Source organism: Castanea sativa, chromosome 11 (genome assembly GCF_040712315.1).
Source record: "Castanea sativa cultivar Marrone di Chiusa Pesio chromosome 11, ASM4071231v1".
In the NCBI taxonomy this organism is placed as follows: Eukaryota; Viridiplantae; Streptophyta; class Magnoliopsida; order Fagales; family Fagaceae; genus Castanea; species Castanea sativa.
Window position 1 is genome coordinate 69437443 of NC_134023.1, and position 19366 is coordinate 69456808.

At 32.0% G+C, this 19366-nt stretch overlaps 1 pseudogene; it reads right to left on the reverse strand.

The window, feature by feature from the left end:
- Nucleotides 1-5117: 5117 nt before the first annotated feature.
- LOC142615400 (UDP-glycosyltransferase 79B8-like) lies at nt 5118-6750 on the reverse strand (annotated as a pseudogene).
- Between the last annotated feature and the right edge of the window lie 12616 nt (nt 6751-19366).

Consider the following 19366-nt stretch of genomic DNA (forward strand, 5'->3'; position numbering starts at 1 on the left):
ACATGACATTAAGAATGTCAATTTTCACTTAAAAATATCCACAGAGCTTGCCATTACTAATATAGACAGGTTCTATGCTTATTTTGCTATTTAAATTTTTAAAAATATATATATTTTGCATAAAACTTGATATTATGAATGTCAAGCTCCACATAAAAATATGTATAAAACTTGACATTACTAATGACAAGTTCTATGCTATTTTGCTATTTAAAATTTTTAAATTTTTTTGCAGAAAACGTGACATTAAGAATGTCAATTTCCACTTAAAAATATGCATAGACCGTGACATTACTAATATAGACAAGTTCTATTCTTATTCTGCTACTTAAATTTTTTAAAACATTCTGCGCAAAACTTGAAATTAAGAATGTCAAGTTCCACTTAAAAATATGCAAAGAACTTAACATTATTAATTTCAACAAGTTCTATGCTTATTTTGCTACTTAAATTTTTTTTTTAAATGCTGCGGAAAATTAACATTAAAAATGTCAATTTCAACTTAAAAAATATGCATAGAACTTGACATTACTAATGTCGACAAGTTCTATACTTATTTTGCTACTTAAATGTTCTTAGAAAAACTTGCACAGAACTTGACATTAAGAGAATGTCAAGTTCCACTAAAAATATGCATAAAACATGACATTACTAATGTAGCAAGTCTTATATGCTTATTTTGCAACTGAAATATATTCAAAAAAAAATTGTGCAAAATTTGACATTAAGAATGTCAAGTTCCACTTAAAAATATGCATAGAATTTGACATTACTAATGTCATTAAGTTCTATGCTTATTTTTCTACTTAAATTTTTAAAAACATTTTGCGCAAAACTTGACATTAAGAATATCAAGTTCTACTTAAAAATATGCATAGAACTTGACATTACTAATGTCGACAAGTTCTATGCCTATTTTGCTACTTAATTTTTTTTTTTTTTAATTTTGCGGAAAACTTGACATTAAGAATGTCAAGTTCCACTTAAAAATATACAAAGAACTTGACATTATTAATATCAACAAGTTCTATGCTTATTTTGCTACTTAGATTTTTTTTTTTGAATGTTCTGAAAAATTGACAATAAAAATTTCAATTTCCACATAAAAATATGCACAGAACTTGACATTACTTATATCAACAAGTTCTATGCTTAATTTGCTACTTAATTTTTATAAATAAATATATATATATTTTTGCAAAACTTGACATTAAGAATGTCAAGTTCCACTTAAAAATATACATAGAACATGACAATACTAATGTCGACAAGTTCTATGCTTATTTTTGGTAATTATATTTTTTTAAAATAATTTTGCACAAAACTTGACATTAAGAATGTCAAGTTCCACTTAAAAATATGGATAGAACATGACAATACTAATGTCGACAAGTTCTATGCTTATTTTTGGTAATTATATTTTTCTAAAATAATTTTGCACAAAACTTGGCATTAAGAATGTCAAGTTCCACTCAAAAAATATGCATAGAACTTGACATTACTAATGTCATCAAGTTGTATGCTTATTTTGCTACTTAATTTTTTTTTTTTTTAATTTTGCAGAAAACTTGACATTAAGAATGTCAATTTCCACTGAAAAATATGCATAGAACATGACATTACTAATGTTAACAAGTTCTATGCTTATTTTGCTACTTTTTTTAAAGAAAATTTTGCAGAAATCTTGCCATTAAGAATGTCAAGTTCCGCTTAAAAATATGCATAAGATTTGACATTACTAATGTCAACAAGTTCTATCCTTATTTTGCTACTTCATTATTTTTTAAAATTTTGTGCAAAACTTGACATTAAGAATGTCAAGTTCCACTTAAAAATATGCATAGAACTTAACTTTACTAATGTCAACAAATTCTATCCTTATTTTGCTATTTAATTTTTTTTTTAAATCTTGGTCAGAACGTGACATTAAGAATGTCAAGTTCCACTTTAAAATATTCATAGAACTTGAGATTACTAATGTGAACAAGTTCTATGCTTATTTTGCTACTTAATTTTTTTTTTTAATTTAAATTTTAGTGGAAAACTTGACATTATGAATGTCAATTTCCACTTAAAAATATGTATAGGATTTGACATTACTAAAATCGACAGGTTCTATGCTTAATAGCCATATCAAGTTATACTAAAAAATATGCATAGAATTTGATATTGCTAATGTCAAGTTTTATGCAAAAATTTTTAAAAAAAAATATTTAAGTAGCAAAATAAGCATAGAACTTGTTGACATTATTAATATCAAATTCTATGCATATTTTTAAATGAAACTTGACATTCTTAATTTTGAGTTTTGTGCAAAATTTAAAAAAATTGAAGTAGCGAAATTATCATAGAACTCGACATTGCTAAAGTCAAATTCTACTTGGAGCTCAACATCAGCAATATCGAGTTTCAAAACAATGGTATTTTGCTATAGAGTTTGAAAATGTGGCTACTTGGCTACATAATTTAAAAATTGAGGCTATTTAACCATATTTGCCCACATATCAGTATAAAAATTACTAACCATATTTATCTCAAAACACATACTCTAAGAATGTTTCATCTCTAAAACTAAACCATTCCCATAACCATAATAATTGTCTAATCATCATTTTCATCATATGGGTCAAAGCAAATTAGAACATAAAAACAAATGCAAACGCAAATGCAAATGCAATAAAGAAATAAATTTTAACCTAACTATAAGAATCCATCCAAAAAATTGAAGGAAAAGAAATAAAGAAATATACGAGTCTTTATAGTATATCTTTGTTCCAGTGTAATTTTTGGGGCCAAGCTTTAATTATTTATATTAGTATATTTATTATAAGAAAATAATTTAATTTGGGTTTAAAAGAGCTACCTGAGGGTATGCATGATTGGTCCTAACATATATAGGGCAAGTAGAGTTCGAGTTGGGTCCTATCCTCTCGGCGACCCACATCACACTTTTTTGTCAATGGGTTAGTGATGCAAATATATTCTTACAATCGTTATATTTAGTACAAAATATAGGTGTTAGTTGTGGATCCATGTATATGTGAGATATCCTATAATCTTAGCAAGTTGAGAAAACCGTCATCTCTCTCATTATTTTATTTTTTATTTTTTAAAAAGGGTTTACATCCAAACTAATTTAGAGAAAAATTCATTGAATTCACTACGTGACATTTAAGAAAAACTATTTAAATATATTTTTAATCACATAACCTATATATTGAGTCATGTTACTTATTAATAAATCGTTATATGATAAGTTAGAGAATAAGTAAGATTGACAATCGGTAGAATGTAGTTGTTTTTGGGACCTAATATTCTTTTAATGATGAATTTTTGAATTTTTTTTTGCAAATATAAATTAATAAACAAAAAGAGCTATGGAAATCTAGTTCATTATTACTTTAGCCTTTAGGTTTTTAAAAATGATATGGACATTTCTGTGTGGGCAATTAGGTAAAGTGATTGGGTAATTCTGTATAATAAAGGGGTCAAAGTGTAATTTTGGAAGCTAAAGGGTAGTTTGTTAAATATGGGAGTTGGGTTTGGGTTCGGCTTGATGGGGTATTGGGTTAGGAAGTGTGGTGCTTGGGCTTATGTTTTGGAGTGGGCTGATTGAGTTTGGGTTTAAAACATGTGGGTTTGGGTTTATTGGCGGCGGGCTTCAGGTATTGGGTTAGGCTTTAGAGGTTTGGGTTTGAGAAATTCAGAGAACCACACGGGTTGGGCTTTTATACAATCTAACGGATCGAATTTGTGCGTTTGGCTAGAGTTTATAATTTCAGTTTTTAGTTTTTAGGTATCATGTACAAGTTTTTTTTTTTTTTTAACCTAATTTTTTTCCTTTTTTTTTTCTCATTTTTTCACAATACAAATATACTTTAGTAAACTTTTAGCAAAAAAAAAAAAAAAAACTAAATTAGCTGTTCCTAAACAAAGATTGGACTAGGTTGGATCTTTATAGATTTTGCTTGATTATATATATTTTTTAATAAGGGAACAATTCTTGATTATATCAAATTATGTAGCTAACGTTCTTCATCTTTTTTTTTTTTTTTTTTTTTTGTGGGTAAGTTGAAGCTAACGTTCATCCTACTAATTAAATATGTGCTACCTAAGAATCGTTCATAATGTATACACTTTACAAAGCAAAAAGCCATAAATCACAACAAATATATTCTGCCACAATTCATATTATATTATAGGTCTATTTGGATAGAATTTATTACTGAAAACTGAAAATTAAAAACACTGTAACAAAATAATTTTTAAATATGTGAATAGTATCGTGGGACCCATTTTATTTTTTTTTTTCTGAATAAAATGCTTGTGTGAACAGTGCGTGAACAATGCATGAACAGTAACTTTGTTTCCCGCACAGTGCTGAACAATACCGATTACTGTTCATGAACAGTAACCAGTACAATGAAATAACGTGCATGAATAATATCAATTACTGTTCATGCACGCTAAAAAATAAAAATAAAAAGAAGAGAAAACGCAAAAACGCAAAATGCAGAAAAATTTCATCCGGATCCAAACGGTAACTATATCAAATGAAAGAAAGTATATATTATTTTATATAAAGTGTATATCTTGTCATAGAAATAATTGAATTTTTTGACTTTTTGTATTTGGTGTGCGTGCAACATACATAAAATGAAATTTATGTTTAATTAATTGACGTGAATCAACAAAATTTTTAATGTTGAATTTTGTTTTTTAGACCCAATATTATATCCAGATTTCTTTGTGATAGTTTTGGTAAGATTGCCAAATTGGCTTTTATTTGGTTGCATTTGGGAATCTTCATCATAACCAAAGATTTGTTGAAGTCGAGCAGAGTTGAGGGAGCTAGAGTTAGTTTCTTCCTTTCTTAATTGTTGGATTCAGTAAAGGGTCAATAATAATAGGATTTGGAATGAAACTTCATTTCCCCTTTCAAAAAAAAAATAATAATAATAATAGGATTTGGAGGGTGTAAGTCGTCTTCAGCAATTTTTTTTTTTTTGCTGAAAAAAAAAAAGTTAATTTTATGATGAATACGACTTGCACACTCCAAATCCTATTATTAATTTGGCAACAAACTTTAAATATATTTACAACTTGACATACTTCTATTTGCAAAGCTCAAGTAGTAAATTTTGCATTTTCCTTAGCATTACTGTTATTTTTTTGCTAAAAGAGGAACGAAACATAAGTACAACCCAGAAAAGAAATACAACTGGATATCCAAATAGAACAACATTGACAAAGAAGTAGCATCCCAAACTATAACACGAGTGAATGCTTCCACAATTGAAACTGCTACTGATCTTTTTAGTGAAAAGGATTAAGTAGTTGGGTTCATATGTAGCACTTAGTCAATCCATAAGACCTTGCAGGTTTTGAATGAAAGTGTCTAAATATCTCTCTTGCATGCCTTCACTAGCAAGTTCCTCCTTCAACTTGGCATGATTATATTTCACCAGCCCAGCTATTTCACTGTCCTCGTCCATCACAGAGATAATGGCCTTACTCAGGCTTTCCTTGGAAATCCACCCATTATCTTCTCTCTCCACCTTCACTGCAACTTTTAGTTCTTCTGCCATTAACCTGGCACCCACAATTTGATCACCAAGGAATGGAACGCATACTATTTGGCAATCACTAAAGAGAGACTCTCACATGGACCCATATCCACAATGGGTCACAGAATAGCCAATAGATGGGTGCTCCAATATCAATGTTTGTGGCACCCATCCCCCATACACCCATCCTCTCCCTTTAACTCTCTCTTCAAACCCCTCTGGAAAAGCTTCCTCAATTGTTGCGCAACCATCTGGAGTACTCAAGAGCCAACAAAAATGGTTGCCCACATAACTCAAACCCCAAAAGTAGCTCCTGAAACTGGTCCCTTTGTAGTTTATTTTGACTCCCAAATGCACAATACACCACAGTACCTTGCTTGAAATTGCATAACCAATTAGTCAATTTCTCGTCTAGCTTTGTGGCCAGTGCTTCAGGTAGGACAGGTCCTGTTAGCAGCACAGGCTTAGCATAATGCTGCCTTAAGTAGTCACAGTATGGCCCTTCAAACTCATGATATGTCCTATAGGCCAGGGCATCACTCCGAATCAAGCCGTAGGTAATTCGAACATAAAGAGACATCTCTGTTCCAAGAGCCTTGGCAAACACTTTTAGTTGTGCAATCTCATAGTCCTTGGACTTTATTCGCACACACGAAGGAGGATAGCCAGGAGGCGGTTGCATGAAGTCTTCTACAGTCATATCCTCTGGTTTCTCCTAAGTAGGAACCTTTAGTGCTTGCGTTGCTGGGGTTACAATGGAATAACTTATGGCCTTGGAGCCAATTTGGTGTGCTAAGGCTGGCATCCAAGGGCTGAAGTCAAAAGAAAATGAAATCAGGCTTGAGACTGCTCAGAATGGTTTGAACTTGGTCTTGGGTTTGGTCAAAGGCAACACGAAGATGTCCACGAAGTGGTAGAGGAACATCTGAGGTAGTCTAGGCACCAGGGGGTAGTCTATCTACACTGGGAACAAGAAGGGGATAGAAGTGGATGAGGTTTGGATAAAGGATGAGATGTTCTACCTTTGCTTGTGCTCCTTTGGGCAGTAAGAAAGACACCCTATGGCCTCTCTCTGTAAGCTTGTTTGAGAGGTGCAGGTAGGGAGTGATATGGCCAAAGGCAAACCAGGGAAACATGGCTACATGAAGTTTTGTGCTTCTTGAATTGCTCATCTTTGCTTGATTTTTTTTTTTTTTGGTGAAAAAATCCACTTGAGAACTAAAGGGATTCCTTTATGTATATCTGATAGAACCGGATCTTCCTAGTGGAGAGAAAAAAAAAAAAAAAAACAGTTATACCCAGTAAAAAAACTGTGATACCCCTTGATATCTTCACTTTTTCCATTTTGTCCTTAAATTCAAATCAATCCACAACTGGCCTACAAGGCTCCTACAACTGTAAAATTTAAAATTATATATATTATTTTTCCAGGCAACAACGAAACAAGGTGTAGAATGATCAGAAGCAACAATCCATTCATATATATTTGAGCCCCTAGGTCTTCCCTTTTAAACTATATATACAAAGATTATATGAAGGGAAAACGTTAAAAGGGTCATAAGTGTGATATAGAGATACTGAAGAGTGAAGAGTACACTAAATTGCACAAAACCCAATTCAAGATTAATCTAGAGTTAAGTCAGGAGGAACGACAAGCAGCATTTGAAGACAAATGACATAAATTGTTCAATTGCATGCTAATTTTATAGGTTAACTTTGTTAGGGTAATATTTTCTATGTAATTGGCTAATTTTTTAACAAAATGCATTTGACTTGTGTTGAGAGTAAAATTTTGATGTTCCCAAATAAAATATGGGGTAGCCAAGCCAAAACTCGACAATGAGCCTTTAAAATAAAGCCCAAAGGCTTTCGGTGTTGTGTAAGTCCGCCCAAGTAAGAAATGTAAGCTACATCCTAACAAGAAAACAACAATAAAACATAATAAACATGTTACTATTGTTAGTTTGTTATAATATTAGTCTTTTTAACAGCATCATAGTTCAAATAAGTCCTCCAGCGATAAAGGTGAAATTACTTTTAAAATTTTAGAAGTTAATGATAAAATAAATTTATGAAGGTATTCAGTCCCGAGGGTCTTTGTGTGTCTCGGTTAGGGAAATTTATAGTACTTTCAGCTATTATTACATCAGTGTGAGGGAAATTTCAATTGTTACAAATATATTATATCTTTCATCATAATAATAATAAAAAACAAGGATTAAAGGCTTCATAATTGCAAATAAAAGAGGAAAAATAGGATGGAATGAAGGGAGAGAAAGATCCCCAGCTTAGTGCAGCAAGTATTAAATTAAGATTTTGGGGAATGTATAATAATAAGGCATGAACGAGGTGAATGTGGGCTATTTTGAGTAAGTGAGGTGGGATTAACACCAAGATCAAGGCTTTTTGTGAGTGGTTTGTTTATGACTAGTTGAGAGACATTTATGGGTTGTGTTTGTGTGAAAAGGGGAAGAGAACATCTGAGATTAGATGAGTGTGGCCTGAGGATGATGAGTGGTGAGCTTGAAGGAAGCTAAACCATGAGCAAGATAGCAAATAAATCCAGAATTTCAGAGAGGGTAGCTGCTGTGTTTTGTGGGTTGAGTGCTTATGCTTTTATAATGGAGTTTAGAGAGGCATTAATTAACAAGAATTCAAAAAAAAACGTAGGCCTGATTCAAGGAAGCTAGACAGCTGAAGTAATAACTTGGATTTGGCCTAAAAATGAGAGATTTGCTTTTGGGGCTATTTTGCTTCTTTGGGCAATATCACACATGGGTAATATTTGGGGTAATCTTGTATTAAATGCTAAGCTTGCTGAGATTGTGTTCGGCCAATGGGATTAAGGCAAGTATTAAGGAAGAATCCTAGTGCTGCAACTGAGATTTGGACCCTAGGAAGTAGGATTCAACGTCCCAAACCAGGTGTCAAAGTTTAAGTCCACTTTAGAGGGTTCCACTGGAGATCCTTTTATGCCCTCCAAACCACATGTTCCCAATTTTTCCCCTTTAGGATTCATGGGCTTACATGAATCACGTCTTGAACGTTTTTAACACTTGTAGCGTCAATTTGTTAAAGTTTGGATAATTTGGTTTCAGCTCCCCTTCCGCTGGAGGTGCAGTCTTACGGAAGATGATGGAGTCCCATCATCCTTTAGACTTCAGCTGATATGACAGCTCTTGGGCATTGTTAACGTCAAGTAGAGGGTGGCAGAAAACTGATGGGACAACCCCTAGTTCATCCTCAAAGGTTTGGTTCTCTTGTAGGGGCTTCTAGTTGTTTCTTTAGTTAGAGATGAACAAGGGCTGGTTGCCCTCTCTCAAGCCTCTCGCTGGGGACTTTTTTGGGCTGGAACTTTGCTCCATTTCAGCAATTTTAGTTGGGTCACATGGCCTTTTCTTTGCTTGGGCTTGTTCCTTACTCCATGAAATTCTTGGTCCTACAAAATAGGCATTCAAGAAATGTTTTTCCATGGGTTTTTTACTCTTCATGGGCTTTAGTTGTTAGTAGAAATAAAATGAATTCATGAGCTTTAATAAATATTTATGATAGATTTTGAGTATTAATTTACATGGGCTTTAAATAACAACTTGTATAGTTTCTCATAATTTTTGCTATGGATTACTTTGTAAATAATCTTTTCTTTGGGGCCTTTTAAATAATGACCTCTAATATTTTTCTTGAGAATAATATTTATCATGAGTTTTAAATAAGTATGGTAACAACCACTATGATGGAATAATGTGATGTTCTCATAAAAACTATAGATAATCATAATGGACATGTAGGATGAATAATTACCACGAGTTTTGGTAATAAATATTATGAATGTTGTGACGTAAGATAAATAGTGAACATGAGTTTATATCATGAACTAAATAAAAGTCATGGGTCTAATAATAACTTTCCATGGGTTTTCAGAATAGATAATTCATAAATTCCATGAGCTTGTAATATTATAGTAATAGGTTTAAGAATCTAAAGTATTGTTCATTATTGGACTTTTAAGTGGAATAATTATGATATAGTATTTTTGCCAAGTATTAATAACCTTGGGCTTTTGATAGAATAGTGTCAAGTAGTTAGCTTGGGTTTTTAATAGTGCCAATGAAAATTGGGCTTTGATGTTGCCAATGAAAATTCGGCTTTGATATTGTTAATGAGAACTGGGCTTTGGATATTGGCATGAGTTTGAATCATGGGCTTTGATCATGGATTTGAATTCCATTGACAAATTTGTTTTGCCATGGACTTGAATCATGAGTTTTTCGAATATTGTCAAGCATAAGTATTCTTGGGCTTTAAATAGAATATGATGTGTATATTGGGTTCATAGGGCCAGTTTTGGGCTTAGCTAAATAATGATAATAAAATTGGATCAAATATGAGTTTTTAGGCTTTTGTGATAGTTTATATCATGACCCAATTTAGATAATGAGATATGAAATATTTGTGATTAATGAAATAATAGAGTAAAAATATTTGAGAAAATCCAATAACTTGTTAGTGGTATAAATAGGTGGTACTCAAATAGAATTAGGTGTAAAAAAAAAAAAAAAAAACACCCTAACAACTTGTAATTGGGTAGATCTAAGTTGGGTTTAATGTATCAAGAAGTATGTTGTTCAAACATATTAAGGTTTATCATTAAAGACATTACGTTTGATCCAAGAAACAAGTGAAGAAAAGTTGTTTTTTTTTTTTAAATCTCAACACTAGTTGCTTAATGAAGAAGCTCGACTCGAGCTCGATTTATCGAGAATTACGATTTTAGATTTCTTGTATTAGAATTTTGGTCCATAATGACTTAAATTATTAGGGTTTCTCTCTCTACAACCTTAGACATATATAAAGCAAATTTTAAAAGTCATCAAGTACAGAAATAGAAACCTAGAAGTCATATACTCTGTGTGAAGCTACTATGTTGGTACGTCATAGGTTTTTGTAACCAAGTGTTTCATGATCTTCATCATTTATGAAATGAAGAACTTTGCAACTAGCAACAATTAATCAAGTGCTACTTAAATTTTATTTAAAATTTGACATAAGAATGTCAAATTCCACTTAAATATATGCATAGAACTTGACATTACTAATGTTGACAAGCTCTATGCTTATTTTGCTAAATAATTTTTTTTGGAAAACATCACATTAAGAATGTCAAGTTCCACTTAGAATTATGCATAGAACTTGACATTACTAATGTGAACAAGTTCTATGCTTATTTTGCTATTTAATTTTTTAAATGCGCAAAACTACTTGACATTAAAAATGTCAAATTCCACTTGAAAATATACAAAGAACTTGACATTACTAATGTTGACAAGTTCTATGTTATTTTGCTGTTTAATTTTTTTTTTTTTTTTAATTTTGTGAAAAACTTGACATTAAGAATGTCAATTTCCACTTAAAAAAATATATAGAGCTTGACATTACTAATGTAGACAAGTTCTATTCTTATTTTGCTAATTAATTTTTCAAAAAATAATATCAAGTTCTATTCTTTTTTGAAACCTTTTTTTTTTCTCACTCTTTTACAAAACAAATATACTTTAGTAAACTTTTAGCAAAAAAAAAAAAATTCCACTAATATATCCTGAGGTTTGGTCTAATGCCAACGAAGTCCAAAACTTTTTAAAACTAGCCAATTTAGTCCTTAAATAATTTTTTTTTTCTCAACTATTTTAGGGTCTAAGTTGGCTTTGTGACCAAATTGGTTAGTTTTGAAAAGTCTTGGACCTGGTTGGTATTAACCCAAACCTCAGGGTATGTTAATGGAATTTACCACAAAAAAAAAAAAAAAAAACGAAATTAGCTGTTCCTAAACAAAGATTGGACTGGGTTGGATCTTTATAGATTTTGCATGATTATATATATTTTTTAATAAGCCAACAATTCTTGATTATATCAAATTATGTAGCTAACGTTCTTCATCTTCTTTTTTATTTTTTATTTTTCCTTTTTGGGTAAGTTGAAGCTAACGTTCATCCTTTTTTTTGATGAATAAGCTAACATTCATCCTACAAATTAAATATGTGCTACCTAACAATCGTTCATAATGTATACACTTTATAAAGCAAACGGCGCATAAATCACGACAAATATATTCTGCCACAATTCGTATTATATTATATCAAATGAAAGAGAAGTATAAATTATATTATATTAAAAGTGTATATCTTGTCATAGAAATAATTGCATTTTTGACTTTTTGTATTTGGTGTGCATGCAACATACATGAATTTTGTTTTTTAGACGATGATTGTGTGAATTTAATAAACAAAGACTATGAATATGTGAATAAAAAACAATTAATTATGATTAACATGATTACACTGTGAATGAATATTATTTTCATATAACAACTATCTATATTAAAGAGTGATTACAAAAGTGTTTACATACTCAAAAGGCACTTACAAATAGCTTTTACGAATTAATTCAAAGTCTCTTTCCATGTGTGAGGAGTCATGACCCAAAGCCATCAAACCTTAATATCATTGTTCATTTGTAAGATATCAATACATATTTTTTTGTGAACAAGGAATACATTCATTTGTAAACAATGAGTACTATTAGTTGTTTAAAAAGAAATATATTTACCTTCCAAGAAAACTCAATCCAAGTCAATTTTTTGAGATAATTTCTAAAAAATCTCTACTTTTGCTCAAATTCCACAAAACAAGAGTCACAAATTGAGCTAAACTCTACAACAATTCTTCACAATGGCAAATTCGTAGAGCACAAAGTTCATCAAATTCCTCTCTCCATGTACTTGTAAAGTTGTATAACAAGAGAAGTAAATGTATATAACCCATATACATCGGATTCATTGTAAATTTGTAATTAGTATAAAGGTAGCCATTAATGATTTCTACTATCAATCTCGGCAGTTAAGCTGAATCACATCAATTCTGGATTTCTCATTGTCTCTAACTCATACTACCTCTACTAACAGAGACTATATCAATTTCCAAACTAAGAACATTTGCATAGGAAAAAGAGAAGGAGAGGACATTTCATTTGAATCATAAACGTGAAATTTCAATATTAAGAATCCGTTTAGATACAGCTGAAAACTGAAAACTAAAAAACACTATAGCAAAATAATTTTTTAATGTGTGAAAGATGTTGTTCACGCCTAAAATCACTGTTTATTGGCCTAAATTCACTGTTCATGACCAATAAACAGTGAACGGTGCGCGTCTCAGCAAAAAAAAAAAGGTTGAAATGCAAACATGCGCATTTCAGCCCAATCCAAACCCTCTCTAATACCCAATGTACGTAATTAAATTATTTTCTAAAAAAAAAAAACTTTTCTCAATCCTTTACAATTAATGCTTTATGGTTCAAAAACTTTCTCCAAAAGAAAAATATCACCAGAAGGCCAACTTTGTTGTACAGTGAATTGTAATTATAGTTATGGCAAGTGTACTGATTTGTTGTATGTTGAACTAATTCTTTATTATTATTATTATTATTATTATTATTATTATTATTATTATTATTATTATTATTTTCTTTTCTATATTAAGAGGAATTGCAGCATGCATTTATTTTCAGAATTACTAATTCGGTACTTTTCTTTCATATCTAATCCGTACAATGAATCTAGTATTACAGAAGAATTTATAAATTTTTATGTGGCGAGAATCTTGTGATCAATTTACAATTGTGATGAACTTATGTGAAGGTGATCTTATATGAATCACAACTTGTTAAACTTCAATCTCAGAGAGAGAGAGAGAGAGAGAGAGAGATTGCTAGCTGATATAAATTATACATAATTAACCATAGTGTATGGTATAAGTTTTTTTTTTTTTTTTTCCTTTAAGTCAAATATTAACAGAAATTTCATTTGAAAAGGTCAAAGATGCACTTTTCTTCTTGCATATCTATCAAATTCCAACAAAATCCCAATATATAAACAAAATATATAAATTAAAAAAATAAAAAATAACCTTGGCACTAAGTGGGCGGCCCAAGATTGGATGTCGGGGGACTGGGGGAGGCAAATTAAAATTTTTAAGCGACAAATACATACACATGCATATGAGTACTTGAGACCAATCTAAATTTTATTGAAAAAAAAATTATGTGATGTAAGTGATATTTTAATGCAAAGAAAAAAAATAATATTTGTTATATTGTGTTGAACTGATAGAATTTTTAATTGTTAGACTGACTTTAATTACAACTCATATTAATTATGATATTTTTGTTAATATAGACTAATAAATAATTAAATTGTAATATTTCTAAAACTATATTTTAAAATATACTAGTACTAGTATTATTCCCGTGTGATGCATGGCTTGATGAAATTTCATATGTGAGATAATTTTTTTTAAATAATTAAAAACTAAATTATTGATAAGAACAAATAAGTTGTTTCTATCAATTGAAATTTATATGCATATTGTGTATTTTGTTAAAATATTTATTGTTATTTTATTTAAAATGTATGTTTCGTGTTTTGTTAAAACACTTATTGTTACTTTATTTGAAGAAATTGATAAGAACAAATAAGTTGTCTCTATCAACTGAAACTTAGATGCTCATTGCATGTTTTATTAAAACACTTATTATTATTTAATTTAAAGAAAATGATAAGAAGAAATATGTAGTTGTCTCTATCTAAAAAATGTTTGTATCCAAAATATTGCTGTAATTTTGTGAAGCCACTTAACACAACTACCACTTCTAAACTTAACTTTTATTATTTTATTTAAAATGCATGTTGATTATTAAATGGTGCAATAATAGAGACAGAAAGTTTCACAACAAGTTAAAGGTAATATATTGGGATTGATCATCTAACATCACTTTTATCTTGTCTCACCGGCCACCAATCCCTCAATGGTTAAAAAAAAAATTATAAATTGTGTGACCAGTGACTAGACTTATCGATAGATGTCTCAAAAAAAAAAAAATGTATCCTGAGGCGGTGGTTACCCACCTCCCTAGAACTTTCTCGGACCATCACCCGGTATTGATTGAACTATGGAAACCCAAAGGGAATGGATTGATGAGGCCATTCCGGTTCCAGACTATGATGCTTCTTCACCTGGATTTCCATAGGCTAGTTAGAGAAGCTTGGCCTGAGGAAGCCCCCTTATAGATGGCCATTACAGATTTTACTAGGAAGGCAAAATATGGAATAAGGAGGTCTTTGGAAATCTTTTTACTAGGAAAAAGAGAGTGTTAGCCAGATTAAATGGGACTCAAAAGGCGTTGGCTGAAAATCCTAGCGAGTCTCTTATGAGGCTTAAGAAACACCTTATTGATGAGTACTCCTCTATTTTGCTTCAGGAGGAGGAATTCTGGGCACTTAAGTCCAGGTTAAATGCTGCAGCGTTTGGGGATCGAAATACCTCTTATTTTCACATGAACACGGTAGTTAGGAGGCAAAGAAACAAAATAAGGTGTTTGAAGGATGGCATGGGAGAATGGATAGAGAAGGAAGAGGCGGTGAAGGAGCACATTTTGATTGGGTATAAAAGACTTTATTCCACTGGTTTGGAAGTGTCTCATAGATATTCCACAGTGTCGGAATTTTCTGGTAGCTTTCTCACTAATGAAGAGATAAATTGGTTGGGGAGGGAAGTGTCTGATGAAGAAGTTAGAACTGGTTTATGGGCGTTGAGACCTTTCAAAGCACCAGGGCTGGACGGTCTGCATGTTGGGTTTTATCAACATTTTTGGCATGATGTGGGGAAGTCAATCTGTGAGGAGGTGAAGGCTGTTTTTAAGGATGGCTTAGTCTCGGGTCACCTCAATGATACTCTTGTAACCCTAATTTCGAAGTGCAAAAGCCCTGAATCCCTGAATCACTATTGACCGATTAGCCTGTACAATTCGGTCTATAAGATCATTTCAAAGATTTTAGTGGAAAGGATCAGACCTTATTTTAGTAAGCTTCTTTCTCCTGTCCAATCAGCATTTGTGCCAGGAAGGAAGGGAATAGATAATGTCTTAATTGCTCAAGAACTCTTCTATGCATTGGATAATAAGAAGGGTAAGGAAGGGTATATGGCAATTAATGTTGATTTGGAGAAGGCGTACGATATACTGGAGTGGGGTTTTATACACAAGGTCCTTCAAGCATACCACTTTCCTCAAAATATTATCAAGGTGATAATGAGATGTGTCACTTCAACTAAAATATCTATTTTGTTTAACGGAGGGGCGTTGGAGGCTATTAACCCTTCAAGAGGGCTTAGACAAGGTGATCCAATATCGCCGTATCTTTTTATCTTGTGCATGGAGTACCTAGGCCATTTAATTGATAAGAAATGCTTAGAGGGAGAGTGGATACCTTTGAAAGCCTCCAGGGGCAATATAGGTATATCTCATCTATTTTTCGCAGATGATTTAATTCTTTTTGCCAAAGTGGATGAGAACTCCTGTGAAGCTATTTCGAAAGTGTTGGATGAGTTTTGTGAAAAGTCGGGACAAAAGGTGAGCACAGAGAAGTCAAGAATTTACTTCTCCCCCAATGTTCAAGCTGAAATGAGAAGTGAAGTTAGTTCAAGATTGGGAATTCAAGCCACGTCTGATATTGGGAATTACCTTGGGTTTCTGATTCAGCATAAAGGGGTTCCAAAGAGTAGGCTGAACTTTATTGTAGAAAAAGTGATGAGTAAGCTGGCTGGCTGGAAAGCGAGGTTTTTATCCTTTGCAGGAAGGTCGGTGTTGGTGAAGTTTGTTATGTCTTCTATTCCTAACTATGTAATGCAGGCGGCGGCCCTCCCCACCCATATATGTGAGAAATTAGACAAGGTTAACCGTGATTTTTTGTGAGGTTCAACTAGTGAAAAGAGACAGCTGCATGTGGTTGGGTGGAGCAAGATCATTAGGCCAAAGGAAGAGGGAGGCCTTGGGATTCAAGCTGCTAGAGCAAAGAATTTGGCTTTGTTAGCCAAACTTAACTGGAGAATGAACCAGAAAAAAGAAAGCCTATGGGCTACAATAATTTTAAGGAAGTATTGCTCAGTAGACAGAATGAGAGCTAGAGACCCAGATAAGCTTCTAGCCTCTCCTAATTGGAGAGCTATAAAGGCAGGTTTCCAAACCTTTGTAGATGGCATTTGTTGGGGGGTTGGTAATGGTGAAAAGATTAGAATCTGGGCTGATTGTTGGATTCGGGGTAGTTCTTTGAGAGAACTTATTGAGGGGCCTTTGACTTAAAGAGAGGTTGATATGAAGTTAGCTGATTTGCTTAGTGGACAAGATCAGGGCTAGAAGTGGGATGCTATATCGTTTGAGTTGCCTTCGAGTATTAAGGATAGGATTAAAGCTATCCCAAGGCGATAGGTTGGTAGAGAGGAAGATACTACTATATGGAAATATTCAAAGGATGGAGAGTTTACCACAAAGTCGGCCTATGCGCTTATAATTGGTCCACACCAGTTAACTATTCCTTTCCAACGGCAGTGGATATGGAAGATAGACACACTGCCAAAAATTGTTAATTTTCTCTGATTGTGTATGCATAACAGCTTGTCGATGAGATCTATGTTGGCTACGAGAGGCATTGTTTCAGATAGTCGCTGGCCTTTGTGCAGTAATTCCCCGAAAACCACAAGCCATTTGTTAAGAGATTGTATGGCGGCAAAAGACTTATGGTACAAACTGAAGGTCCCCCCCGAGATGGTTAGATCATTTGTGGATATGGACTTAAGCTATTTGCTGAAGGAGAACTGTCAAAGCAAGGTGTCCCACTATTCTTTAACGCCATGGAGCTTTGTTTTCACCTTTGCCATACGGAATTTGTGGAAACATAGGAATGAAATGGTTTTCAATAATTCTGCCTTGAATGCTAATTTACATAAAGTTAGTACAAGCCATGCCCTAGAATTTTTTTATTGTATGGGAAAGCTGAAAAACCAAAGGAGGATGGTGGTTTATAATGTCAATTGGAAAAAGCCTCCGACAGGTTGGTTTAAGTTAAATACGGATGAGGCTTCTCTTGGTAATCCGGGTAAGGAAGGAGGAGGGGGATCATTAGGGATAGTGATGGCAATTTGATAAAAGGCTTCACTAGATCAATCGGGTTCACTACTAGCATTACAGCGGAGTTTTGAGCATTAAGGGATGGTTTACTGCTTGCGAATCAGTTGGGAGTGCAGACTTGGAAATTGAATTAGATGCTAAAGTGGTTGTGGAGTTAGTTCAGTCAAAGTCTCCATCTAATGCATGCTATTCCTCTCTGTTGGTTTATTGCAGGTTGCTCATGAGTAGGTTCCAACATTGCAAGTGCAGCACGCTTTCCGTGAAGTTAATAGAGTAGCAGATGCATTGGCTAAGCTAGGAACTAATATGCAAGAGGATTTTGTAATATGGGATATACCCCCATCTGATGTAATATCTTCTTATGTGTTGTCTGACTCCTCTGGGGAGAACTTTTGTAGGCTTTCAGCCACCAATTTAGCCATTTTGGCTTAGTTTAATGAATCTTCCTGTTAACCAAAAAAAAAAAAATGTGGGAACGGCTACCAAGGCACAATTACCGCATAATGTAAATATTGTTTAGAACATCCGTATCAGTTCATGCAAATTTTTCATCTATTTTGCATTAAAAAAAATTACTTTTTTATTTTACACATCTATTTTTACAAGACACCCATATTAGTCTATCTATTCTACACATCTATTCAATAAAATATTCATTCTTTTATAATTTTTTATTATTTCCTCACCCACTACCCCTCTCTCACATATCCAACACTACCCAAAATGTGTAAAATTGACTACTTTTTGTATTTTGCAAGATTATACACAATCTGATATGGTTGCTTATATCATTAAAATAATAATAGGGATATATAATTTTTCAGAACTTTGTTTACTACTGTCTACGTGACCCAATTGTGATGGTGCATGATAAAAATAATAATTAATTAATAATAAGCATATAAGAAAGTGATATTAATTATATTATTTCATTATAATTTGTATGTAAAAAAAGTTGTGATCTTAATTAACATTGCTCATTTTTTATATATCATTAATTTTGAGTAAATTTTACTCTACTCTACTTTACTTTTCTTTCTCTCAATTCAGACGAACCATAAAGACTAGCATTGATTTAGACCATTTCAAACACTAAACCGAATAACTAATGAAGCACCAGGAAAAAAAAAATTAATAAGTAAAGAAGAAAGATTTTTTTTTATATATATATATATATATTTTTTTGCTTTTTAAACAAGAAAAATAAGTTGGTCTATAATAATATTTAATGTACATTAAAAATTGATTATATACCGAAATTTTTTGCAGACATTAAATAATTAAATATTAATTATACACCAACTCCTTTTCGAACCGTATAAACCAACATTAAATAATTAATATTTAATGTACATTAAATATTAATTAATATTTTATTTTTCTTTCTCCACTTGTGACACCACAAGTGGAGTAAGAAAAATAAAATTAAGAATACAATTAAAAAATCATATGCACATGGGCTACCATGGTCCCATTATTTTAAAAATGAGTATGGTTAAAGAACCAGAATAAATAGTGATTCTTGGCTTTGTGGTCGCACTGGAATCAAATCGATGGTCATATTAATGACATCATAAATAATTAATTAATAATTATAAAATATAAATAAATAAATAATTTTATAACTAATACTTTAACTAAAAAATTAAATTAAATAACAGTAAAACATTAAACCTTAACATTAATTTATATATTAGACAGCCATACTCAAGTCCACTGCAAAAAGTATTTTAGTTATTCTTTCATTTTCCAAATAACAAAAAGTCACTGCCCACTTGATATTT